At 44.2% G+C, this 25,858-nt stretch overlaps 9 non-coding genes across 9 annotated transcripts; all 9 read left to right on the top strand.

The window, feature by feature from the left end:
• Positions 1-5,666: 5,666 nt before the first annotated feature.
• Positions 5,667-5,866, top strand: LOC130312591 (U2 spliceosomal RNA). The gene has a single exon (XR_008860701.1). It is a non-coding gene; the product is annotated as a U2 spliceosomal RNA (small nuclear RNA).
• A 2,090-nt stretch (positions 5,867-7,956) lies between these two features.
• LOC130312648 (U2 spliceosomal RNA) lies at positions 7,957-8,147 on the top strand. The gene has a single exon (XR_008860745.1). It is a non-coding gene; the product is annotated as a U2 spliceosomal RNA (small nuclear RNA).
• Positions 8,148-10,232: 2,085 nt separating this feature from the next.
• LOC130312647 (U2 spliceosomal RNA) lies at positions 10,233-10,423 on the top strand. The gene has a single exon (XR_008860744.1). It is a non-coding gene; the product is annotated as a U2 spliceosomal RNA (small nuclear RNA).
• Positions 10,424-12,516: 2,093 nt separating this feature from the next.
• LOC130312646 (U2 spliceosomal RNA) lies at positions 12,517-12,707 on the top strand. Its single transcript, XR_008860743.1, has one exon. It is a non-coding gene; the product is annotated as a U2 spliceosomal RNA (small nuclear RNA).
• Positions 12,708-14,801: 2,094 nt separating this feature from the next.
• On the top strand, positions 14,802-14,992 carry LOC130312645 (U2 spliceosomal RNA). Its single transcript, XR_008860742.1, has one exon. It is a non-coding gene; the product is annotated as a U2 spliceosomal RNA (small nuclear RNA).
• Positions 14,993-17,096: 2,104 nt separating this feature from the next.
• Positions 17,097-17,287, top strand: LOC130312644 (U2 spliceosomal RNA). The gene has a single exon (XR_008860741.1). It is a non-coding gene; the product is annotated as a U2 spliceosomal RNA (small nuclear RNA).
• A 2,084-nt stretch (positions 17,288-19,371) lies between these two features.
• LOC130312643 (U2 spliceosomal RNA) lies at positions 19,372-19,562 on the top strand. The gene has a single exon (XR_008860740.1). It is a non-coding gene; the product is annotated as a U2 spliceosomal RNA (small nuclear RNA).
• A 2,104-nt stretch (positions 19,563-21,666) lies between these two features.
• On the top strand, positions 21,667-21,857 carry LOC130312642 (U2 spliceosomal RNA). The gene has a single exon (XR_008860739.1). It is a non-coding gene; the product is annotated as a U2 spliceosomal RNA (small nuclear RNA).
• A 2,074-nt stretch (positions 21,858-23,931) lies between these two features.
• Positions 23,932-24,122, top strand: LOC130312641 (U2 spliceosomal RNA). The gene has a single exon (XR_008860738.1). It is a non-coding gene; the product is annotated as a U2 spliceosomal RNA (small nuclear RNA).
• The last annotated feature ends 1,736 nt before the right edge of the window (positions 24,123-25,858 follow it).

Below are 25,858 nucleotides of genomic sequence, written 5' to 3'. Positions count from 1 at the left end.
ATATATATATATATATATATACGCGCACACACACACATATATATAAACGTATTCTCCGTTGAGATATTGCAGCCGCTGCTGTGTCCAGGCCCAGGAGCCTTAGCACTGTGCTGTGATGTCACTCAATACCACTGACATCACTAGGTGTAAACAACATCTCTCCTTTGCTGTGTATGTGACTATGGAGCTGTTTGGTGATGTCGTCTATTATGGCCTTCATAGAAGCAACAGGAGATTGTTGCATCCATCTAGAACCCTCAGAACTACAGTGCTATGATGTCACTCACTTCCACAGGCCTTGCAGAGTGTAAACAACAACAACCCAGCTTTGTTGTGTATGTAACCATAGGGATTTGTGATGTCACCTAGAACCTTCACAGCAGCGACAGCTTTATGAGGAGCATCAGCACTGCTCTGCCTGAGCAGAACCATCACCGCCATAGGTTGTCAAATAACCCGGGTTTAACCCACACAGGTAAGTCCAATGGGGTGCAGGCATGTCCTCTATGCTTACAGCTTCCCGTGGGTGTTGGTTTGATACCGTTTGGGGACAGCCAAGGAGGCATCTGCAGGCAACAAAGATAGGTGTGTGCTTGTGTGTGTGTTTCCTATGCAGATCCTAAGCCCAGTGTCACATGCAAGTAGGAGGAGTAAGAAGGGTTCCTGGCAAATCCGGGTTATGGATTGCATTTAAAAAGGCCCCGTGGGAGTGCAATGGGCCCCTGTCTTGCTGCTTAGCAATAATGGTATGGGTTTAGGTTCTGCTGTGTGTACTGGTGGTTGACTGCCCCCCAGCCCAGAGTGTGCATGGAAAATTGTCTGGCAGCCTCCCTGACAGCAAGCAGTGATAGTGCCCATGAAGGGCACCTTGTTGGGCCCGCCCCTTTCACGGTTATCGCTTCTCGGCCTTTTGGCTAAGATCTTGTATCTTGTCAAGGGGCTCTGAGTTCGTCGAACCTTCGGCCTTGAGGCATCGGCGGTTTTTTAGCCGTCTTAAGCCTCATGCTGCTATAGGAGGAGGACTTACAAAGAACGGGAAGGCGATCCCCCATGGCGACCCTTAGGTTTGCTGCGCATACTGAAACTCGGATTAAGAACACCTTCCGTATTGAAGTGGATGAGGAGAAAAAGGAGAAGATGACTTTGGAATTTTTTGTCAAGAGAATTATGCTGGATTTATTGCACATTCAGAGAGAAGATGTGTTTTGCCTAAAAGACCCAGGTAAAGGACTTTTCATTCTTACCTTGACTTCCGCATCTGCATGTGACCATATGTTTGAGAAAGTTCGGGAGCTTGCCAATGAGGAGGATATGAAAGGACTTGTTTTCATTGCTCTATATTCTAATGGCGATGTTCCACTGGTGGTTACTATGCACGATCCATACGTGGATATAAGAGACATTGTCTTATTTTTAAACCAATATTGTGCGGAAGTCAAATACTCTCATAAAATAATGAATGCAATGGACTTTTGGACTGGAAAGCATAAGTTTGCTGTTAAGTTCAGAGAAGATGTGAGAGGAATTGGAGGTCTGTGTCGCCCACCTGCAAATTTTTTAATTGGGCGTAAACGTGGCTATTTATTCTACCCTGGGATGCCGTATTATTGCAGGAAATGCCATGAATATGGTCATACACAAGAATCTTGCAAAGAGGAAGTGGTTATTTGCAAAAGATGTGGCCAAAAAGGCCACACCACTTTGGACTGTCAAAATGAGATTCTGTGTAATGTGTGTAAGCAGAAAGGACACGCTTTTAAGGATTGTCCTCAACGCTCCTGGGCCAATATTGTGGCTACGTCGGCTGGTCCCTCGATGAGGAAGAGCTCCATGGATGCTGTGCCTGTGCCTAAGACCCACACCCTGAAAGTGATGCCTGAGTCTTCTGCTACCGGAATTCCTGTGATACCTGCTGTGGCTCATGTCTCCAAAAGCATTGTGTCCCCGGGGAAGGTCGTGGGACCTGAGACAGAAGTGAGGGGTTCTCCTCTCATGGAAGTTGAGGGTCCTGGACCGCCCAGAAGGGATACAGAGGAGATGGATGTAGAAGAACGGCGAAAGAGGAAAAGCAGAGACCGGAAAGAGGAAAAGGGCCTTAACATCAAAAGGAGTGGTCGAGTTAGTGCGGACGAGGGGAACGTGGAGATTGTCTGCCAAAAGGTTATAACAGCATCCGACCCTGTTAATATTGAGGAATTTGTGTCACCACCTACAGATTGGGGTTCTTTGTCTGAGGATAATGAATGACCCAGGAGCTACCAAGTGTTAATATCTCCTCCTTCAATGTGAGGAGTTTGAAGAGCCCAGAGAGGAGGGCTGCTTTATTTTCTTTCTTGTCTTCTTTGCCTACAGACATTTTATTTTTACAGGAATGTGCCATTGATTATGATATCAATTATTCATCTTTGAGATCTGAATGGACTCTTGGCCCGTCTGTGTGGTCAGGGGATAATGAGAGGAAAGTGACTGGTGTTTGCATACTGTTCAAGAGCAGTGAGTATAAAGTTACCTCCTTCACAGACATTGTACCCGGTAGAGCCCTGCTCGTTCATATTATTTATAATGACATGAATATGAGACTTTTAAATGTATATGCCTCTCCAGATAAGGATGAAAGATCTGATTTATTAGAGAAAATTCAGTTTTATTTACCGGGTTCATCCCCGCTTATCATCGCTGGTGATTTTAATTGTATAATGGCAGGAGAGGAGCGGGCTGGAGGATCTGAACAAAGGAAAGATAAGACTGAAAAACAACTAAAGGATTTTATAGTTGATTTTAATTTAAAAGATTTGTGGAGAACCTCTTTCCCTAATGACCCTGGGTATACCTGGGGGAATAGCCTTTATATGTCAAGGATTGATTATATTTTTGCTTCTGGATTTGCATTTTATGGGAATATGCAATTGACTTCTACCTTTTTTTCAGATCATAAGATTTTATCTGCTACATGTAAGTTTGATGGGGTTTGCAGAGCCAAAGGAGTCTGGCGTCTGAATATCTCTTTGCTTGAAGATGAAGAAATTAAATGTAATTTTATCTATCTTTTTAAAAAATTGCAGAACTCAAGGACTAATTTTAATTCTCTTTTAGCATGGTGGGAATTCTGCAAGGTAAAATTTAAAGAGTATTTTATTAAGATGGGTGTTAAAAAAACAAAAGAGAAATTGAAATGGTATAGAGATCTTAACACAAAACTACAAACCTATTATCAACTCAAAGAGCTGGGTGTATATGTAGACGATCTGATTTTAAGTGTTAAAAGTGATATTCAGAAGGCTATAACTAACAAAGGGAAAGAAATAATTTTTAACTCCAAAGTTGAATGTAAAGAGAAGGATGAAAAGTGTACAAGATTCTTTTTTAAAAAGGTAATGGAAACAAAAAAGTTAATGATTAACATTGAGGATGAAACTACTAATGTAGGAATGTTATCCAAAGCTAAATCCTTTTATCAAGATCTGTTTAATGAGAAACCCATTGATATATCTGCTGCTAATTTTCTCCTAAGCACTTTAGATTGTGGTTTAAGTAAGGAGGACCAAGATGCACTTTGCACAGAAGTAAGATGCCAAGAATTAGAAATTGCTGCTAAAAGTTTATCCACAGGTAAAACACCAGGTTCTGATGGACTTCCTGTAGAGTTTTATAAAACCTTTTGGGACATTTTTAAAGATGATTTGCTTAATATTTTTAAGGAGGCTTTTAATTCTGATGTTCTACCTTTATCTTGGAGGAGTGGTATAGTGTCTCTGATCCCCAAAAAGGGGGATAGGAACAGCTTAGAAAATTGGAGACCAATTACGCTTCTTAATGTTGATTATAAGATTATGTCAAAAATTTTTGTTAACAGAATGAAGCCGTTTTTGTACAAGGTCATCCATGTGGATCAGGTATGTGGTGTCCCAGGAAGGAGTGTAGCTGAACCTTTAAATGCTATTAGGGACGTCATATGGTATCAGCAAGAGCGGAATCAAAATCTAGCCATTCTATCTCTAGATTTTCATAAAGCGTTCGATAGAGTATCACATTGTTTTTTATGGATGGTTTTACAACGCATGGGTTTTCCTAACATATTTATTAAGCAAATTGCTCTCTTATATAAAGGTTCTTTTAGCAGGATTTTAATAAATGGTTTCCTTACAGATTTTATTAATTTATCATCAGGGGTAAAGCAAGGCTGCCCTCTGTCTCCTATACTGTTTATATGTGCAATAGAACCTCTGTTAAACTTAATAAGGAATGATAAAATAATAAAAGGAGTGCCAGTTCCTGGAGGTAATAATGCCACCCTTAAAGTGTGTGGCTATATGGATGATATTAATGTTTTTTGTGAAAGTGCCTTCTCTTTACAAAGAGTTGTTGATGTTACTGATTTCTTTTGTAAAGCTTCTGCTTTTAAACTTAATTTATCTAAATGTGACTGTTTTTATATAGGTAAATGGGAAAACGTGCAAATACCAAACCTAAAATTACAGTCAGAAAAAATAAAAATCCTTGGAGTCATCTTTGATAAAAATAACAATGGTGAGGAAAGTTGGCTAATGGTAAAAGAAAAGGTAAAGAAAAAGGTAGACTTTTGGTCCCTTAGGAAATTATCCTTAGAAGGTAAAATTTTGGTGATTAAGGCTATGCTAATACCCATTATGCTCTATTTAAATATGATTTATCCTCCTAATGAACTTATGTCTAGGCAACTTCAGAGGATTCTCTTTGAGTTTCTATGGAGTTCTAAAGCAGAAAAATTAAAAAGAGATACTATGTATAAGTCACAAAAAAATGGAGGAAAACAGGTTCCCTGTATTAGAAAATTTTTATACTTAAGGTTTTTTAGTTGGTGTTTTAGGGGACTTTTTATGAAAAGTGTATGGTCCTGTTTTTTAAAGTACTCTGCGGGACATATTTTTAGAAAAAGAGAATGGGTGTTTTTATCATTATCTTCTCCTGTACTTTTAACTCCGCCTAAACATTATGCCATCTTAGAAAAAATTATACGTATGTATAACCTTAAAGACTTTGACTTGTTAACCTTGAGGGATGCTCGCAAGATAGAAGTACAGTTAAATTTGCAAGAAGAAATATGTATGGTCTCTAATTTTTCTTATAATAGGTGTGTACAAATATGGAAAAAGGTAAACGAGCCATATCTTTTTAATGAGCACAAGGATTTAGCATGGATGATTATCCATGAGTGTCTTCCGGTAAGATTTTTCCAATATAGAAGAGGTCTAAATGCTGTATGTGTCTGTCCCCGGGAAAATTGCAATATAGATGAAACTGTTTTGCACCTTTTCTGGAATTGTTATTTTGCACAAAAGGTTTTTAGACTAATTGGTTCTTTATTGAAATTCCTAACAGGTCTAAAAGTTTTAAATCATGAAGTTGTTTTATATGGCAAAAGTGATGGAGTTACGAAAGAAAAAGAGAGAATTTTGTGGATTTTTATCAACTGTACAAAAAATGTATTATGGAAAGTTCGTAATATCCTTGTCTTCAAAAGAGATTTTATTTGTGAAAAAGAATGTTTGAAGATGATATACAGTGAAGTTTACTTGTACTATTTAATTGATAAAAAGAGATATGGGCAGAAAAAAGCATTAGCTATGTGGAATTTACATTTATGGAAAACAGTATTTGATGTATTGTAAACATTTTTTGTGATGTATTTAAGTTTTTGAGTTTTTTCAATAAAAATGTAAAAAAAAAAAAAAAATCTGTTCTTATCAGTTTAATATCTGATACGTCCCCTATCTGGGGACCATATATTAAATGGATTTTTGAGAACGGGGGCCGATTTCGAAGCTTGCTTCCGTCGCCCTATGCATTGACCCGATATGGCAGTATCTTCGGGTACAGTGCACCACCCCCTTACAGGGTTAAAAAGAAAGATTCCTACTTTCATTGCTACCTGCTTGCTGGCTAGCCAGCTAGCCAGCCCTGTGGGCCTTGCTGCTGCTGCAGCCAAAAAACAAAAGGTGGTGCTGCTGCTGCTTCTGCTGCTTCTGCTTCTGCTTGTGTCTGGCCGCTGTTGGAGCGTCCAGGCACAGGACTTCTGCTGCTGCTGACTAAATGGCCTCCTTAATTGGATCATTTGAGTAGCCAGCACACCTGTGCAGGAAGGGCATGACATGATAGGCAGCTGCCTTGATAGCGGGTGGGTGCTGAATGTTCCTAATTGACAAAATAAGATTAATGCTTATGAAGAAATATAAAATCTCATCCCTTCCCCAATATCGCGCCACACCCCTACCCCTTAATTCCCTGGTTGAACTTGATGGACATATGTCTTTTTTCGACCGTACTAACTATGTAACTATGTAACATAACATGGGGGGGGGGGGGGGTCTCCTGGCTGTTCACACAGGTGTGTCATTGCTGTACATTGACCATGCATTGCTTCTGTGGTATTGCAAAGGCAAAGACAAATGCTTCCAGCCATCCATTGCACTAATGGATTGGTCATCAGCTGGCTGTCTATGTCCCGCATCAATATAGACCAAAGTACAGAGGGTTAGGCTATGCTATTGTGCACCTACCTGATGCATCAGAAGGTGCGAGGCCCTTGCTAAATTTTGTGCACAGACTTTGAGATCTATACTTTAGACTGTATCTAAACCTGCTCCAACATGGACTGACATTCTGGCCTACTTTCAGCCGATGCGACTTGTCTGTCGCTGAACAGTCGCTTTTTATGTATTCAGCACCTATGTATAATGTTGTAAAAATGCTCTAGAAGCTAAAGTCGCAGAAATGTCACACATATTTGGCCTGCAACTTTCTGTGCGACAAATTCAGACAGGAAAAATCAGTATAAATCCTTAGAAAATTATCCCCCAGTGTCTCCATCTGCTGGCGGTATTGAATAAGCATTGCTGCACTGATGGGGTATGCATTAGACGAAAAAAAAGAAGAAAAAGAAGAATAATACGCCCAGAAAAGAGGCGAAAAGGAGAAAAACGTAAAAAAACGTGAAAAAAAAGTAAGAGGAAGAGAAGGGAAAAAAAGGTGGAAATGGGTTTAAAAGTGATTTCGGCGGAGAAATATATATATATATATATATATATATATATATATATATATATACGCGCACACACACACATATATATAAACGTATTCTCCGTTGAGATATTGCAGCCGCTGCTGTGTCCAGGCCCAGGAGCCTTAGCACTGTGCTGTGATGTCACTCAATACCACTGACATCACTAGGTGTAAACAACATCTCTCCTTTGCTGTGTATGTGACTATGGAGCTGTTTGGTGATGTCGTCTATTATGGCCTTCATAGAAGCAACAGGAGATTGTTGCATCCATCTAGAACCCTCAGAACTACAGTGCTATGATGTCACTCACTTCCACAGGCCTTGCAGAGTGTAAACAACAACAACCCAGCTTTGTTGTGTATGTAACCATAGGGATTTGTGATGTCACCTAGAACCTTCACAGCAGCGACAGCTTTATGAGGAGCATCAGCACTGCTCTGCCTGAGCAGAACCATCACCGCCATAGGTTGTCAAATAACCCGGGTTTAACCCACACAGGTAAGTCCAATGGGGTGCAGGCATGTCCTCTATGCTTACAGCTTCCCGTGGGTGTTGGTTTGATACCGTTTGGGGACAGCCAAGGAGGCATCTGCAGGCAACAAAGGTAGGTGTGTGCTTGTGTGTGTGTTTCCTATGCAGATCCTAAGCCCAGTGTCACATGCAAGTAGGAGGAGTAAGAAGGGTTCCTGGCAAATCCGGGTTATGGATTGCATTTAAAAAGGCCCCGTGGGAGTGCAATGGGCCCCTGTCTTGCTGCTTAGCAATAATGGTATGGGTTTAGGTTCTGCTGTGTGTACTGGTGGTTGACTGCCCCCCAGCCCAGAGTGTGCATGGAAAATTGTCTGGCAGCCTCCCTGACAGCAAGCAGTGATAGTGCCCATGAAGGGCACCTTGTTGGGCCCGCCCCTTTCACGGTTATCGCTTCTCGGCCTTTTGGCTAAGATCAAGTGTAGTATCTGTTCTTATCAGTTTAATATCTGATACGTCCCCTATCTGGGGACCATATATTAAATGGATTTTTGAGAACGGGGGCCGATTTCGAAGCTTGCTTCCGTCGCCCTATGCATTGACCCGATATGGCAGTATCTTCGGGTACAGTGCACCACCCCCTTACAGGGTTAAAAAGAAAGATTCCTACTTTCATTGCTACCTGCTTGCTGGCTAGCCAGCTAGCCAGCCCTGTGGGCCTTGCTGCTGCTGCAGCCAAAAAACAAAAGGTGGTGCTGCTCCTGCTTCTGCTGCTTCTGCTTCTGCTTGTGTCTGGCCGCTGTTGGAGCGTCCAGGCACAGGACTTCTGCTGCTGCTGACTAAATGGCCTCCTTAATTGGATCATTTGAGTAGCCAGCACACCTGTGCAGGTAGGGCATGACATGATAGGCAGCTGCCTTGATAGCGGGTGGGTGCTGAATGTTCCTAATTGACAAAATAAGATTAATGCTTATGAAGAAATATAAAATCTCATCCCTTCCCCAATATCGCGCCACACCCCTACCCCTTAATTCCCTGGTTGAACTTGATGGACATATGTCTTTTTTCGACCGTACTAACTATGTAACTATGTAACATAACATGGGGGGGGGGGGGGTCTCCTGGCTGTTCACACAGGTGTGTCATTGCTGTACATTGACCATGCATTGCTTCTGTGGTATTGCAAAGGCAAAGACAAATGCTTCCAGCCATCCATTGCACTAATGGATTGGTCATCAGCTGGCTGTCTATGTCCCGCATCAATATAGACCAAAGTACAGAGGGTTAGGCTATGCTATTGTGCACCTACCTGATGCATCAGAAGGTGCGAGGCCCTTGCTAAATTCTGTGCACAGACTTTGAGATCTATACTTTAGACTGTATCTAAACCTGCTCCAACATGGACTGACATTCTGGCCTACTTTCAGCCGATGCGACTTGTCTGTCGCTGAACAGTCGCTTTTTATGTATTCAGCACCTATGTATAATGTTGTAAAAATGCTCTAGAAGCTAAAGTCGCAGAAATGTCACACATATTTGGCCTGCAACTTTCTGTGCGACAAATTCAGACAGGAAAAATCAGTATAAATCCTTAGAAAATTATCCCCCAGTGTCTCCATCTGCTGGCGGTATTGAATAAGCATTGCTGCACTGATGGGGTATGCATTAGACGAAAAAAAAGAAGAAAAAGAAGAATAATACGCCCAGAAAAGAGGCGAAAAGGAGAAAAACGTAAAAAAACGTGAAAAAAAAGTAAGAGGAAGAGAAGGGAAAAAAAGGTGGAAATGGGTTTAAAAGTGATTTCGGCGGAGAAATATATATATATATATATATATATATATATATATATATACGCGCACACACACACATATATATAAACGTATTCTCTGTTGAGATATTGCAGCCGCTGCTGTGTCCAGGCCCAGGAGCCTTAGCACTGTGCTGTGATGTCACTCAATACCACTGACATCACTAGGTGTAAACAACATCTCTCCTTTGCTGTGTATGTGACTATGGAGCTGTTTGGTGATGTCGTCTATTATGGCCTTCATAGAAGCAACAGGAGATTGTTGCATCCATCTAGAACCCTCAGAACTACAGTGCTATGATGTCACTCACTTCCACAGGCCTTGCAGAGTGTAAACAACAACAACCCAGCTTTGTTGTGTATGTAACCATAGGGATTTGTGATGTCACCTAGAACCTTCACAGCAGCGACAGCTTTATGAGGAGCATCAGCACTGCTCTGCCTGAGCAGAACCATCACCGCCATAGGTTGTCAAATAACCCGGGTTTAACCCACACAGGTAAGTCCAATGGGGTGCAGGCATGTCCTCTATGCTTACAGCTTCCCGTGGGTGTTGGTTTGATACCGTTTGGGGACAGCCAAGGAGGCATCTGCAGGCAACAAAGGTAGGTGTGTGCTTGTGTGTGTGTTTCCTATGCAGATCCTAAGCCCAGTGTCACATGCAAGTAGGAGGAGTAAGAAGGGTTCCTGGCAAATCCGGGTTATGGATTGCATTTAAAAAGGCCCCGTGGGAGTGCAATGGGCCCCTGTCTTGCTGCTTAGCAATAATGGTATGGGTTTAGGTTCTGCTGTGTGTACTGGTGGTTGACTGCCCCCCAGCCCAGAGTGTGCATGGAAAATTGTCTGGCAGCCTCCCTGACAGCAAGCAGTGATAGTGCCCATGAAGGGCACCTTGTTGGGCCCGCCCCTTTCACGGTTATCGCTTCTCGGCCTTTTGGCTAAGATCAAGTGTAGTATCTGTTCTTATCAGTTTAATATCTGATACGTCCCCTATCTGGGGACCATATATTAAATGGATTTTTGAGAACGGGGGCCGATTTCGAAGCTTGCTTCCGTCGCCCTATGCATTGACCCGATATGGCAGTATCTTCGGGTACAGTGCACCACCCCCTTACAGGGTTAAAAAGAAAGATTCCTACTTTCATTGCTACCTGCTTGCTGGCTAGCCAGCTAGCCAGCCCTGTGGGCCTTGCTGCTGCTGCAGCCAAAAAACAAAAGGTGGTGCTGCTGCTGCTTCTGCTGCTTCTGCTTCTGCTTGTGTCTGGCCGCTGTTGGAGCGTCCAGGCACAGGACTTCTGCTGCTGCTGACTAAATGGCCTCCTTAATTGGATCATTTGAGTAGCCAGCACACCTGTGCAGGTAGGGCATGACATGATAGGCAGCTGCCTTGATAGCGGGTGGGTGCTGAATGTTCCTAATTGACAAAATAAGATTAATGCTTATGAAGAAATATAAAATCTCATCCCTTCCCCAATATCGCGCCACACCCCTACCCCTTAATTCCCTGGTTGAACTTGATGGACATATGTCTTTTTTCGACCGTACTAACTATGTAACTATGTAACATAACATGGGGGGGGGGGGGTCTCCTGGCTGTTCACACAGGTGTGTCATTGCTGTACATTGACCATGCATTGCTTCTGTGGTATTGCAAAGGCAAAGACAAATGCTTCCAGCCATCCATTGCACTAATGGATTGGTCATCAGCTGGCTGTCTATGTCCCGCATCAATATAGACCAAAGTACAGAGGGTTAGGCTATGCTATTGTGCACCTACCTGATGCATCAGAAGGTGCGAGGCCCTTGCTAAATTCTGTGCACAGACTTTGAGATCTATACTTTAGACTGTATCTAAACCTGCTCCAACATGGACTGACATTCTGGCCTACTTTCAGCCGATGCGACTTGTCTGTCGCTGAACAGTCGCTTTTTATGTATTCAGCACCTATGTATAATGTTGTAAAAATGCTCTAGAAGCTAAAGTCGCAGAAATGTCACACATATTTGGCCTGCAACTTTCTGTGCGACAAATTCAGACAGGAAAAATCAGTATAAATCCTTAGAAAATTATCCCCCAGTGTCTCCATCTGCTGGCGGTATTGAATAAGCATTGCTGCACTGATGGGGTATGCATTAGACGAAAAAAAAAGAAGAAAAAGAAGAATAATACGCCCAGAAAAGAGGCGAAAAGGAGAAAAACGTAAAAAAACGTGAAAAAAAAGTAAGAGGAAGAGAAGGGAAAAAAAGGTGGAAATGGGTTTAAAAGTGATTTCGGCGGAGAAATATATATATATATATATATATATATATATATATATATATATATATACGCGCACACACACACATATATATAAACGTATTCTCCGTTGAGATATTGCAGCCGCTGCTGTGTCCAGGCCCAGGAGCCTTAGCACTGTGCTGTGATGTCACTCAATACCACTGACATCACTAGGTGTAAACAACATCTCTCCTTTGCTGTGTATGTGACTATGGAGCTGTTTGGTGATGTCGTCTATTATGGCCTTCATAGAAGCAACAGGAGATTGTTGCATCCATCTAGAACCCTCAGAACTACAGTGCTATGATGTCACTCACTTCCACAGGCCTTGCAGAGTGTAAACAACAACAACCCAGCTTTGTTGTGTATGTAACCATAGGGATTTGTGATGTCACCTAGAACCTTCACAGCAGCGACAGCTTTATGAGGAGCATCAGCACTGCTCTGCCTGAGCAGAACCATCACCGCCATAGGTTGTCAAATAACCCGGGTTTAACCCACACAGGTAAGTCCAATGGGGTGCAGGCATGTCCTCTATGCTTACAGCTTCCCGTGGGTGTTGGTTTGATACCGTTTGGGGACAGCCAAGGAGGCATCTGCAGGCAACAAAGGTAGGTGTGTGCTTGTGTGTGTGTTTCCTATGCAGATCCTAAGCCCAGTGTCACATGCAAGTAGGAGGAGTAAGAAGGGTTCCTGGCAAATCCGGGTTATGGATTGCATTTAAAAAGGCCCCGTGGGAGTGCAATGGGCCCCTGTCTTGCTGCTTAGCAATAATGGTATGGGTTTAGGTTCTGCTGTGTGTACTGGTGGTTGACTGCCCCCCAGCCCAGAGTGTGCATGGAAAATTGTCTGGCAGCCTCCCTGACAGCAAGCAGTGATAGTGCCCATGAAGGGCACCTTGTTGGGCCCGCCCCTTTCACGGTTATCGCTTCTCGGCCTTTTGGCTAAGATCAAGTGTAGTATCTGTTCTTATCAGTTTAATATCTGATACGTCCCCTATCTGGGGACCATATATTAAATGGATTTTTGAGAACGGGGGCCGATTTCGAAGCTTGCTTCCGTCGCCCTATGCATTGACCCGATATGGCAGTATCTTCGGGTACAGTGCACCACCCCCTTACAGGGTTAAAAAGAAAGATTCCTACTTTCATTGCTACCTGCTTGCTGGCTAGCCAGCTAGCCAGCCCTGTGGGCCTTGCTGCTGCTGCAGCCAAAAAACAAAAGGTGGTGCTGCTGCTGCTTCTGCTGCTTCTGCTTCTGCTTGTGTCTGGCCGCTGTTGGAGCGTCCAGGCACAGGACTTCTGCTGCTGCTGACTAAATGGCCTCCTTAATTGGATCATTTGAGTAGCCAGCACACCTGTGCAGGTAGGGCATGACATGATAGGCAGCTGCCTTGATAGCGGGTGGGTGCTGAATGTTCCTAATTGACAAAATAAGATTAATGCTTATGAAGAAATATAAAATCTCATCCCTTCCCCAATATCGCGCCACACCCCTACCCCTTAATTCCCTGGTTGAACTTGATGGACATATGTCTTTTTTCGACCGTACTAACTATGTAACTATGTAACATAACATGGGGGGGGGAGGGGGGGGGTCTCCTGGCTGTTCACACAGGTGTGTCATTGCTGTACATTGACCATGCATTGCTTCTGTGGTATTGCAAAGGCAAAGACAAATGCTTCCAGCCATCCATTGCACTAATGGATTGGTCATCAGCTGGCTGTCTATGTCCCGCATCAATATAGACCAAAGTACAGAGGGTTAGGCTATGCTATTGTGCACCTACCTGATGCATCAGAAGGTGCGAGGCCCTTGCTAAATTCTGTGCACAGACTTTGAGATCTATACTTTAGACTGTATCTAAACCTGCTCCAACATGGACTGACATTCTGGCCTACTTTCAGCCGATGCGACTTGTCTGTCGCTGAACAGTCGCTTTTTATGTATTCAGCACCTATGTATAATGTTGTAAAAATGCTCTAGAAGCTAAAGTCGCAGAAATGTCACACATATTTGGCCTGCAACTTTCTGTGCGACAAATTCAGACAGGAAAAATCAGTATAAATCCTTAGAAAATTATCCCCCAGTGTCTCCATCTGCTGGCGGTATTGAATAAGCATTGCTGCACTTATGGGGTATGCATTAGACGAAAAAAAAGAAGAAAAAGAAGAATAATACGCCCAGAAAAGAGGCGAAAAGGAGAAAAACGTAAAAAAACGTGAAAAAAAAGTAAGAGGAAGAGAAGGGAAAAAAAGGTGGAAATGGGTTTAAAAGTGATTTTGGCGGAGAAATATATATATATATATATATATATATATATATATATATATATACGCGCACACACACACATATATATAAACGTATTCTCCGTTGAGATATTGCAGCCGCTGCTGTGTCCAGGCCCAGGAGCCTTAGCACTGTGCTGTGATGTCACTCAATACCACTGACATCACTAGGTGTAAACAACATCTCTCCTTTGCTGTGTATGTGACTATGGAGCTGTTTGGTGATGTCGTCTATTATGGCCTTCATAGAAGCAACAGGAGATTGTTGCATCCATCTAGAACCCTCAGAACTACAGTGCTATGATGTCACTCACTTCCACAGGCCTTGCAGAGTGTAAACAACAACAACCCAGCTTTGTTGTGTATGTAACCATAGGGATTTGTGATGTCACCTAGAACCTTCACAGCAGCGACAGCTTTATGAGGAGCATCAGCACTGCTCTGCCTGAGCAGAACCATCACCGCCATAGGTTGTCAAATAACCCGGGTTTAACCCACACAGGTAAGTCCAATGGGGTGCAGGCATGTCCTCTATGCTTACAGCTTCCCGTGGGTGTTGGTTTGATACCGTTTGGGGACAGCCAAGGAGGCATCTGCAGGCAACAAAGGTAGGTGTGTGCTTGTGTGTGTGTTTCCTATGCAGATCCTAAGCCCAGTGTCACATGCAAGTAGGAGGAGTAAGAAGGGTTCCTGGCAAATCCGGGTTATGGATTGCATTTAAAAAGGCCCCGTGGGAGTGCAATGGGCCCCTGTCTTGCTGCTTAGCAATAATGGTATGGGTTTAGGTTCTGCTGTGTGTACTGGTGGTTGACTGCCCCCCAGCCCAGAGTGTGCATGGAAAATTGTCTGGCAGCCTCCCTGACAGCAAGCAGTGATAGTGCCCATGAAGGGCACCTTGTTGGGCCCGCCCCTTTCACGGTTATCGCTTCTCGGCCTTTTGGCTAAGATCAAGTGTAGTATCTGTTCTTATCAGTTTAATATCTGATACGTCCCCTATCTGGGGACCATATATTAAATGGATTTTTGAGAACGGGGGCCGATTTCGAAGCTTGCTTCCGTCGCCCTATGCATTGACCCGATATGGCAGTATCTTCGGGTACAGTGCACCACCCCCTTACAGGGTTAAAAAGAAAGATTCCTACTTTCATTGCTACCTGCTTGCTGGCTAGCCAGCTAGCCAGCCCTGTGGGCCTTGCTGCTGCTGCAGCCAAAAAACAAAAGGTGGTGCTGCTGCTGCTTCTGCTGCTTCTGCTTCTGCTTGTGTCTGGCCGCTGTTGGAGCGTCCAGGCACAGGACTTCTGCTGCTGCTGACTAAATGGCCTCCTTAATTGGATCATTTGAGTAGCCAGCACACCTGTGCAGGTAGGGCATGACATGATAGGCAGCTGCCTTGATAGCGGGTGGGTGCTGAATGTTCCTAATTGACAAAATAAGATTAATGCTTATGAAGAAATATAAAATCTCATCCCTTCCCCAATATCGCGCCACACCCCTACCCCTTAATTCCCTGGTTGAACTTGATGGACATATGTCTTTTTTCGACCGTACTAACTATGTAACTATGTAACATAACATGGGGGGGGGGGGGTCTCCTGGCTGTTCACACAGGTGTGTCATTGCTGTACATTGACCATGCATTGCTTCTGTGGTATTGCAAAGGCAAAGACAAATGCTTCCAGCCATCCATTGCACTAATGGATTGGTCATCAGCTGGCTGTCTATGTCCCGCATCAATATAGACCAAAGTACAGAGGGTTAGGCTATGCTATTGTGCACCTACCTGATGCATCAGAAGGTGCGAGGCCCTTGCTAAATTCTGTGCACAGACTTTGAGATCTATACTTTAGACTGTATCTAAACCTGCTCCAACATGGACTGACATTCTGGCCTACTTTCAGCCGATGCGACTTGTCTGTCGCTGAACAGTCGCTTTTTATGTATTCAGCACCTATGTATAATGTTGTAAAAATGCTCTAGAAGCTAAAGTCGCAGAAATGTCACACATATTTGGCCTGCAACTTTCTGTGCGACAAATTCAGACAGGAAAAATCAGTATAAATCCTTAGAAAATTATCCCCCAGTGTCTCCATCTGCTGGCGGTATTGAATAAGCATTGCTGCACTGATGGGGTATGCATTAGACGAAAAAAAAGAAGAAAAAGAAGAATAATACGCCCAGAAAAGAGGCAAAAAGGAGAAAAACGTAAAAAAACGTGAAAAAAAAGTAAGAGGAAGAGAAGGGAAAAAAAGGTGGAAATGGGTTTAAAAGTGATTTCGGCGGAGAAATATATATATATATATATATATATATATATATATATATATATATATATATATATATATACGCGCACACACACACATATATATAAACGTATTCTCTGTTGAGATATTGCAGCCGCTTCTGTGTCCAGGCCCAGGAGCCTTAGCACTGTGCTGTGATGTCACTCAATACCACTGACATCACTAGGTGTAAACAACATCTCTCCTTTGCTGTGTATGTGACTATGGAGCTGTTTGGTGATGTCGTCTATTATGGCCTTCATAGAAGCAACAGGAGATTGTTGCATCCATCTAGAACCCTCAGAACTACAGTGCTATGATGTCACTCACTTCCACAGGCCTTGCAGAGTGTAAACAACAACAACCCAGCTTTGTTGTGTATGTAACCATAGGGATTTGTGATGTCACCTAGAACCTTCACAGCAGCGACAGCTTTATGAGGAGCATCAGCACTGCTCTGCCTGAGCAGAACCATCACCGCCATAGGTTGTCAAATAACCCGGGTTTAACCCACACAGGTAAGTCCAATGGGGTGCAGGCATGTCCTCTATGCTTACAGCTTCCCGTGGGTGTTGGTTTGATACCGTTTGGGGACAGCCAAGGAGGCATCTGCAGGCAACAAAGGTAGGTGTGTGCTTGTGTGTGTGTTTCCTATGCAGATCCTAAGCCCAGTGTCACATGCAAGTAGGAGGAGTAAGAAGGGTTCCTGGCAAATCCGGGTTATGGATTGCATTTAAAAAGGCCCCGTGGGAGTGCAATGGGCCCCTGTCTTGCTGCTTAGCAATAATGGTATGGGTTTAGGTTCTGCTGTGTGTACTGGTGGTTGACTGCCCCCCAGCCCAGAGTGTGCATGGAAAATTGTCTGGCAGCCTCCCTGACAGCAAGCAGTGATAGTGCCCATGAAGGGCACCTTGTTGGGCCCGCCCCTTTCACGGTTATCGCTTCTCGGCCTTTTGGCTAAGATCAAGTGTAGTATCTGTTCTTATCAGTTTAATATCTGATACGTCCCCTATCTGGGGACCATATATTAAATGGATTTTTGAGAACGGGGGCCGATTTCGAAGCTTGCTTCCGTCGCCCTATGCATTGACCCGATATGGCAGTATCTTCGGGTACAGTGCACCACCCCCTTACAGGGTTAAAAAGAAAGATTCCTACTTTCATTGCTACCTGCTTGCTGGCTAGCCAGCTAGCCAGCCCTGTGGGCCTTGCTGCTGCTGCAGCCAAAAAACAAAAGGTGGTGCTGCTGCTGCTTCTGCTGCTTCTGCTTCTGCTTGTGTCTGGCCGCTGTTGGAGCGTCCAGGCACAGGACTTCTGCTGCTGCTGACTAAATGGCCTCCTTAATTGGATCATTTGAGTAGCCAGCACACCTGTGCAGGTAGGGCATGACATGATAGGCAGCTGCCTTGATAGCGGGTGGGTGCTGAATGTTCCTAATTGACAAAATAAGATTAATGCTTATGAAGAAATATAAAATCTCATCCCTTCCCCAATATCGCGCCACACCCCTACCCCTTAATTCCCTGGTTGAACTTGATGGACATATGTCTTTTTTCGACCGTACTAACTATGTAACTATGTAACATAACATGGGGGGGGGGGGGGGGGTCTCCTGGCTGTTCACACAGGTGTGTCATTGCTGTACATTGACCATGCATTGCTTCTGTGGTATTGCAAAGGCAAAGACAAATGCTTCCAGCCATCCATTGCACTAATGGATTGGTCATCAGCTGGCTGTCTATGTCCCGCATCAATATAGACCAAAGTACAGAGGGTTAGGCTATGCTATTGTGCACCTACCTGATGCATCAGAAGGTGCGAGGCCCTTGCTAAATTCTGTGCACAGACTTTGAGATCTATACTTTAGACTGTATCTAAACCTGCTCCAACATGGACTGACATTCTGGCCTACTTTCAGCCGATGCGACTTGTCTGTCGCTGAACAGTCGCTTTTTATGTATTCAGCACCTATGTATAATGTTGTAAAAATGCTCTAGAAGCTAAAGTCGCAGAAATGTCACACATATTTGGCCTGCAACTTTCTGTGCGACAAATTCAGACAGGAAAAATCAGTATAAATCCTTAGAAAATTATCCCCCAGTGTCTCCATCTGCTGGCGGTATTGAATAAGCATTGCTGCACTGATGGGGTATGCATTAGACGAAAAAAAAGAAGAAAAAGAAGAATAATACGCCCAGAAAAGAGGCGAAAAGGAGAAAAACGTAAAAAAACGTGAAAAAAAAGTAAGAGGAAGAGAAGGGAAAAAAAGGTGGAAATGGGTTTAAAAGTGATTTCGGCGGAGACATATATATATATATATATATATATATATATATATACGCGCACACACACACATATATATAAACGTATTCTCCGTTGAGATATTGCAGCCGCTGCTGTGTCCAGGCCCAGGAGCCTTAGCACTGTGCTGTGATGTCACTCAATACCACTGACATCACTAGGTGTAAACAACATCTCTCCTTTGCTGTGTATGTGACTATGGAGCTGTTTGGTGATGTCGTCTATTATGGCCTTCATAGAAGCAACAGGAGATTGTTGCATCCATCTAGAACCCTCAGAACTACAGTGCTATGATGTCACTCACTTCCACAGGCCTTGCAGAGTGTAAACAACAACAACCCAGCTTTGTTGTGTATGTAACCATAGGGATTTGTGATGTCACCTAGAACCTTCACAGCAGCGACAGCTTTATGAGGAGCATCAGCACTGCTCTGCCTGAGCAGAACCATCACCGCCATAGGTTGTCAAATAACCAGGGTTTAACCCACACAGGTAAGTCCAATGGGGTGCAGGCATGTCCTCTATGCTTACAGCTTCCCGTGGGTGTTGGTTTGATACCGTTTGGGGACAGCCAAGGAGGCATCTGCAGGCAACAAAGGTAGGTGTGTGCTTGTGTGTGTGTTTCCTATGCAGATCCTAAGCCCAGTGTCACATGCAAGTAGGAGGAGTAAGAAGGGTTCCTGGCAAATCCGGGTTATGGATTGCATTTAAAAAGGCCCTGTGGGAGTGCAATGGGCCCCTGTCTTGCTGCTTAGCAATAATGGTATGGGTTTAGGTTCTGCTGTGTGTACTGGTGGTTGACTGCCCCCCAGCCCAGAGTGTGCATGGAAAATTGTCTGGCAGCCTCCCTGACAGCAAGCAGTGATAGTGCCCATGAAGGGCACCTTGTTGGGCCCGCCCCTTTCACGGTTATCGCTTCTCGGCCTTTTGGCTAAGATCAAGTGTAGTATCTGTTCTTATCAGTTTAATATCTGATACGTCCCCTATCTGGGGACCATATATTAAATGGATTTTTGAGAACGGGGGCCGATTTCGAAGCTTGCTTCCGTCGCCCTATGCATTGACCCGATATGGCAGTATCTTCGGGTACAGTGCACCACCCCCTTACAGGGTTAAAAAGAAAGATTCCTACTTTCATTGCTACCTGCTTGCTGGCTAGCCAGCCCTGTGGGCCTTGCTGCTGCTGCAGCCAAAAAACAAAAGGTGGTGCTGCTGCTGCTTCTGCTGCTTCTGCTTCTGCTTGTGTCTGGCCGCTGTTGGAGCGTCCAGGCACAGGACTTCTGCTGCTGCTGACTAAATGGCCTCCTTAATTGGATCATTTGAGTAGCCAGCACACCTGTGCAGGTAGGGCATGACATGATAGGCAGCTGCCTTGATAGCGGGTGGGTGCTGAATGTTCCTAATTGACAAAATAAGATTAATGCTTATGAAGAAATATAAAATCTCATCCCTTCCCCAATATCGCGCCACACCCCTACCCCTTAATTCCCTGGTTGAACTTGATGGACATATGTCTTTTTTCGACCGTACTAACTATGTAACTATGTAACATAACATGGGGGGGGGGGGGGGGGGTCTCCTGGCTGTTCACACAGGTGTGTCATTGCTGTACATTGACCATGCATTGCTTCTGTGGTATTGCAAAGGCAAAGACAAATGCTTCCAGCCATCCATTGCACTAATGGATTGGTCATCAGCTGGCTGTCTATGTCCCGCATCAATATAGACCAAAGTACAGAGGGTTAGGCTATGCTATTGTGCACCTACCTGATGCATCAGAAGGTGCGAGGCCCTTGCTAAATTCTGTGCACAGACTTTGAGATCTATACTTTAGATACTTTAGACTGTATCTAAACCTGCTCCAACATGGACTGACATTCTGGCCTACTTTCAGCCGATGCGACTTGTCTGTCGCTGAACAGTCGCTTTTTATGTATTCAGCACCTATGTATAATGTTGTAAAAATGCTCTAGAAGCTAAAGTCGCAGAAATGTCACACATATTTGGCCTGCAACTTTCTGTGCGACAAATTCAGACAGGAAAAATCAGTATAAATCCTTAGAAAATTATCCCCCAGTGTCTCCATCTGCTGGCGGTATTGAATAAGCATTGCTGCACTGATGGGGTATGCATTAGACGAAAAAAAAGAAGAAAAAGAAGAATAATACGCCCAGAAAAGAGGCGAAAAGGAGAAAAACGTAAAAAAAAACGTGAAAAAAAAGTAAGAGGAAGAGAAGGGAAAAAAAGGTGGAAATGGGTTTAAAAGTGATTTCGGCGGAGAAATATATATATATATATATATATATATATATATATATATATATATATATATACGCGCACACACACACATATATATAAACGTATTCTCCGTTGAGATATTGCAGCCGCTGCTGTGTCCAGGCCCAGGAGCCTTAGCACTGTGCTGTGATGTCACTCAATACCACTGACATCACTAGGTGTAAACAACATCTCTCCTTTGCTGTGTATGTGACTATGGAGCTGTTTGGTGATGTCGTCTATTATGGCCTTCATAGAAGCAACAGGAGATTGTTGCATCCATCTAGAACCCTCAGAACTACAGTGCTATGATGTCACTCACTTCCACAGGCCTTGCAGAGTGTAAACAACAACAACCCAGCTTTGTTGTGTATGTAACCATAGGGATTTGTGATGTCACCTAGAACCTTCACAGCAGCGACAGCTTTATGAGGAGCATCAGCACTGCTCTGCCTGAGCAGAACCATCACCGCCATAGGTTGTCAAATAACCCGGGTTTAACCCACACAGGTAAGTCCAATGGGGTGCAGGCATGTCCTCTATGCTTACAGCTTCCCGTGGGTGTTGGTTTGATACCGTTTGGGGACAGCCAAGGAGGCATCTGCAGGCAACAAAGGTAGGTGTGTGCTTGTGTGTGTGTTTCCTATGCAGATCCTAAGCCCAGTGTCACATGCAAGTAGGAGGAGTAAGAAGGGTTCCTGGCAAATCCGGGTTATGGATTGCATTTAAAAAGGCCCCGTGGGAGTGCAATGGGCCCCTGTCTTGCTGCTTAGCAATAATGGTATGGGTTTAGGTTCTGCTGTGTGTACTGGTGGTTGACTGCCCCCCAGCCCAGAGTGTGCATGGAAAATTGTCTGGCAGCCTCCCTGACAGCAAGCAGTGATAGTGCCCATGAAGGGCACCTTGTTGGGCCCGCCCCTTTCACGGTTATCGCTTCTCGGCCTTTTGGCTAAGATCAAGTGTAGTATCTGTTCTTATCAGTTTAATATCTGATACGTCCCCTATCTGGGGACCATATATTAAATGGATTTTTGAGAACGGGGGCCGATTTCGAAGCTTGCTTCCGTCGCCCTATGCATTGACCCGATATGGCAGTATCTTCGGGTACAGTGCACCACCCCCTTACAGGGTTAAAAAGAAAGATTCCTACTTTCATTGCTACCTGCTTGCTGGCTAGCCAGCTAGCCAGCCCTGTGGGCCTTGCTGCTGCTGCAGCCAAAAAACAAAAGGTGGTGCTGCTGCTGCTTCTGCTTGTGTCTGGCCGCTGTTGGAGCGTCCAGGCACAGGACTTCTGCTGCTGCTGACTAAATGGCCTCCTTAATTGGATCATTTGAGTAGCCAGCACACCTGTGCAGGTAGGGCATGACATGATAGGCAGCTGCCTTGATAGCGGGTGGGTGCTGAATGTTCCTAATTGACAAAATAAGATTAATGCTTATGAAGAAATATAAAATCTCATCCCTTCCCCAATATCGCGCCACACCCCTACCCCTTAATTCCCTGGTTGAACTTGATGGACATATGTCTTTTTTCGACCGTACTAACTATGTAACTATGTAACATAACATGGGGGGGGGGGGGGTCTCCTGGCTGTTCACACAGGTGTGTCATTGCTGTACATTGACCATGCATTGCTTCTGTGGTATTGCAAAGGCAAAGACAAATGCTTCCAGCCATCCATTGCACTAATGGATTGGTCATCAGCTGGCTGTCTATGTCCCGCATCAATATAGACCAAAGTACAGAGGGTTAGGCTATGCTATTGTGCACCTACCTGATGCATCAGAAGGTGCGAGGCCCTTGCTAAATTCTGTGCACAGACTTTGAGATCTATACTTTAGACTGTATCTAAACCTGCTCCAACATGAACTGACATTCTGGCCTACTTTCAGCCGATGCGACTTGTCTGTCGCTGAACAGTCGCTTTTTATGTATTCAGCACCTATGTATAATGTTGTAAAAATGCTCTAGAAGCTAAAGTCGCAGAAATGTCACACATATTTGGCCTGCAACTTTCTGTGCGACAAATTCAGACAGGAAAAATCAGTATAAATCCTTAGAAAATTATCCCCCAGTGTCTCCATCTGCTGGCGGTATTGAATAAGCATTGCTGCACTGATGGGGTATGCATTAGACGAAAAAAAAGAAGAAAAAGAAGAATAATACGCCCAGAAAAGAGGCGAAAAGGAGAAAAACGTAAAAAAACGTGAAAAAAAAGTAAGAGGAAGAGAAGGGAAAAAAAGGTGGAAATGGGTTTAAAAGTGATTTCGGCGGAGAAATATATATATATATATATATATATATATATATATATATATATACGCGCACACACACACATATATATAAACGTATTCTCCGTTGAGATATTGCAGCCGCTGCTGTGTCCAGGCCCAGGAGCCTTAGCACTGTGCTGTGATGTCACTCAATACCACTGACATCACTAGGTGTAAACAACATCTCTCCTTTGCTGTGTATGTGACTATGGAGCTGTTTGGTGATGTCGTCTATTATGGCCTTCATAGAAGCAACAGGAGATTGTTGCATCCATCTAGAACCCTCAGAACTACAGTGCTATGATGTCACTCACTTCCACAGGCCTTGCAGAGTGTAAACAACAACAACCCAGCTTTGTTGTGTATGTAACCATAGGGATTTGTGATGTCACCTAGAACCTTCACAGCAGCGACAGCTTTATGAGGAGCATCAGCACTGCTCTGCCTGAGCAGAACCATCACCGCCATAGGTTGTCAAATAACCCGGGTTTAACCCACACAGGTAAGTCCAATGGGGTGCAGGCATGTCCTCTATTCTTACAGCTTCCCGTGGGTGTTGGTTTGATACCGTTTGGGGACAGCCAAGGAGGCATCTGCAGGCAACAAAGGTAGGTGTGTGCTTGTGTGTGTGTTTCCTATGCAGATCCTAAGCCCAGTGTCACATGCAAGTAGGAGGAGTAAGAAGGGTTCCTGGCAAATCCGGGTTATGGATTGCATTTAAAAAGGCCCCGTGGGAGTGCAATGGGCCCCTGTCTTGCTGCTTAGCAATAATGGTATGGGTTTAGGTTCTGCTGTGTGTACTGGTGGTTGACTGCCCCCCAGCCCAGAGTGTGCATGGAAAATTGTCTGGCAGCCTCCCTGACAGCAAGCAGTGATAGTGCCCATGAAGGGCACCTTGTTGGGCCCGCCCCTTTCACGGTTATCGCTTCTCGGCCTTTTGGCTAAGATCAAGTGTAGTATCTGTTCTTATCAGTTTAATATCTGATACGTCCCCTATCTGGGGACCATATATTAAATGGATTTTTGAGAACGGGGGCCGATTTCGAAGCTTGCTTCCGTCGCCCTATGCATTGACCCGATATGGCAGTATCTTCGGGTACAGTGCACCACCCCCTTACAGGGTTAAAAAGAAAGATTCCTACTTTCATTGCTACCTGCTTGCTGGCTAGCCAGCTAGCCAGCCCTGTGGGCCTTGCTGCTGCTGCAGCCAAAAAACAAAAGGTGGTGCTGCTGCTGCTTCTGCTGCTTCTGCTTGTGTCTGGCCGCTGTTGGAGCGTCCAGGCACAGGACTTCTGCTGCTGCTGACTAAATGGCCTCCTTAATTGGATCATTTGAGTAGCCAGCACACCTGTGCAGGTATGGCATGACATGATAGGCAGCTGCCTTGATAGCGGGTGGGTGCTGAATGTTCCTAATTGACAAAATAAGATTAATGCTTATGAAGAAATATAAAATCTCATCCCTTCCCCAATATCGCGCCACACCCCTACCCCTTAATTCCCTGGTTGAACTTGATGGACATATGTCTTTTTTCGACCGTACTAACTATGTAACTATGTAACATAACATGGGGGGGGGGGGTCTCCTGGCTGTTCACACAGGTGTGTCATTGCTGTACATTGACCATGCATTGCTTCTGTGGTATTGCAAAGGCAAAGACAAATGCTTCCAGCCATCCATTGCACTAATGGATTGGTCATCAGCTGGCTGTCTATGTCCCGCATCAATATAGACCAAAGTACAGAGGGTTAGGCTATGCTATTGTGCACCTACCTGATGCATCAGAAGGTGCGAGGCCCTTGCTAAATTCTGTGCACAGACTTTGAGATCTATACTTTAGACTGTATCTAAACCTGCTCCAACATGGACTGACATTCTGGCCTACTTTCAGCCGATGCGACTTGTCTGTCGCTGAACAGTCGCTTTTTATGTATTCAGCACCTATGTATAATGTTGTAAAAATGCTCTAGAAGCTAAAGTCGCAGAAATGTCACACATATTTGGCCTGCAACTTTCTGTGCGACAAATTCAGACAGGAAAAATCAGTATAAATCCTTAGAAAATTATCCCCCAGTGTCTCCATCTGCTGGCGGTATTGAATAAGCATTGCTGCACTGATGGGGTATGCATTAGACGAAAAAAAAGAAGAAAAAGAAGAATAATACGCCCAGAAAAGAGGCGAAAAGGAGAAAAACGTAAAAAAACGTGAAAAAAAAGTAAGAGGAAGAGAAGGGAAAAAAAGGTGGAAATGGGTTTAAAAGTGATTTCGGCGGAGAAATATATATATATATATATATATATATATATATATATATATATATATACGCGCACACACACACATATATATAAACGTATTCTCCGTTGAGATATTGCAGCCGCTGCTGTGTCCAGGCCCAGGAGCCTTAGCACTGTGCTGTGATGTCACTCAATACCACTGACATCACTAGGTGTAAACAACATCTCTCCTTTGCTGTGTATGTGACTATGGAGCTGTTTGGTGATGTCGTCTATTATGGCCTTCATAGAAGCAACAGGAGATTGTTGCATCCATCTAGAACCCTCAGAACTACAGTGCTATGATGTCACTCACTTCCACAGGCCTTGCAGAGTGTAAACAACAACAACCCAGCTTTGTTGTGTATGTAACCATAGGGATTTGTGATGTCACCTAGAACCTTCACAGCAGCGACAGCTTTATGAGGAGCATCAGCACTGCTCTGCCTGAGCAGAACCATCACCGCCATAGGTTGTCAAATAACCCGGGTTTAACCCACACAGGTAAGTCCAATGGGGTGCAGGCATGTCCTCTATGCTTACAGCTTCCCGTGGGTGTTGGTTTGATACCGTT

This window comes from Hyla sarda, unplaced genomic scaffold (genome assembly GCF_029499605.1).
Source record: "Hyla sarda isolate aHylSar1 unplaced genomic scaffold, aHylSar1.hap1 scaffold_172, whole genome shotgun sequence".
NCBI classification, from domain to species: domain Eukaryota; kingdom Metazoa; phylum Chordata; class Amphibia; order Anura; family Hylidae; genus Hyla; species Hyla sarda.
The sequence above is the reverse complement of the archived record's forward strand: the minus strand, read 5'-3'. Positions and strand labels throughout refer to the sequence as shown.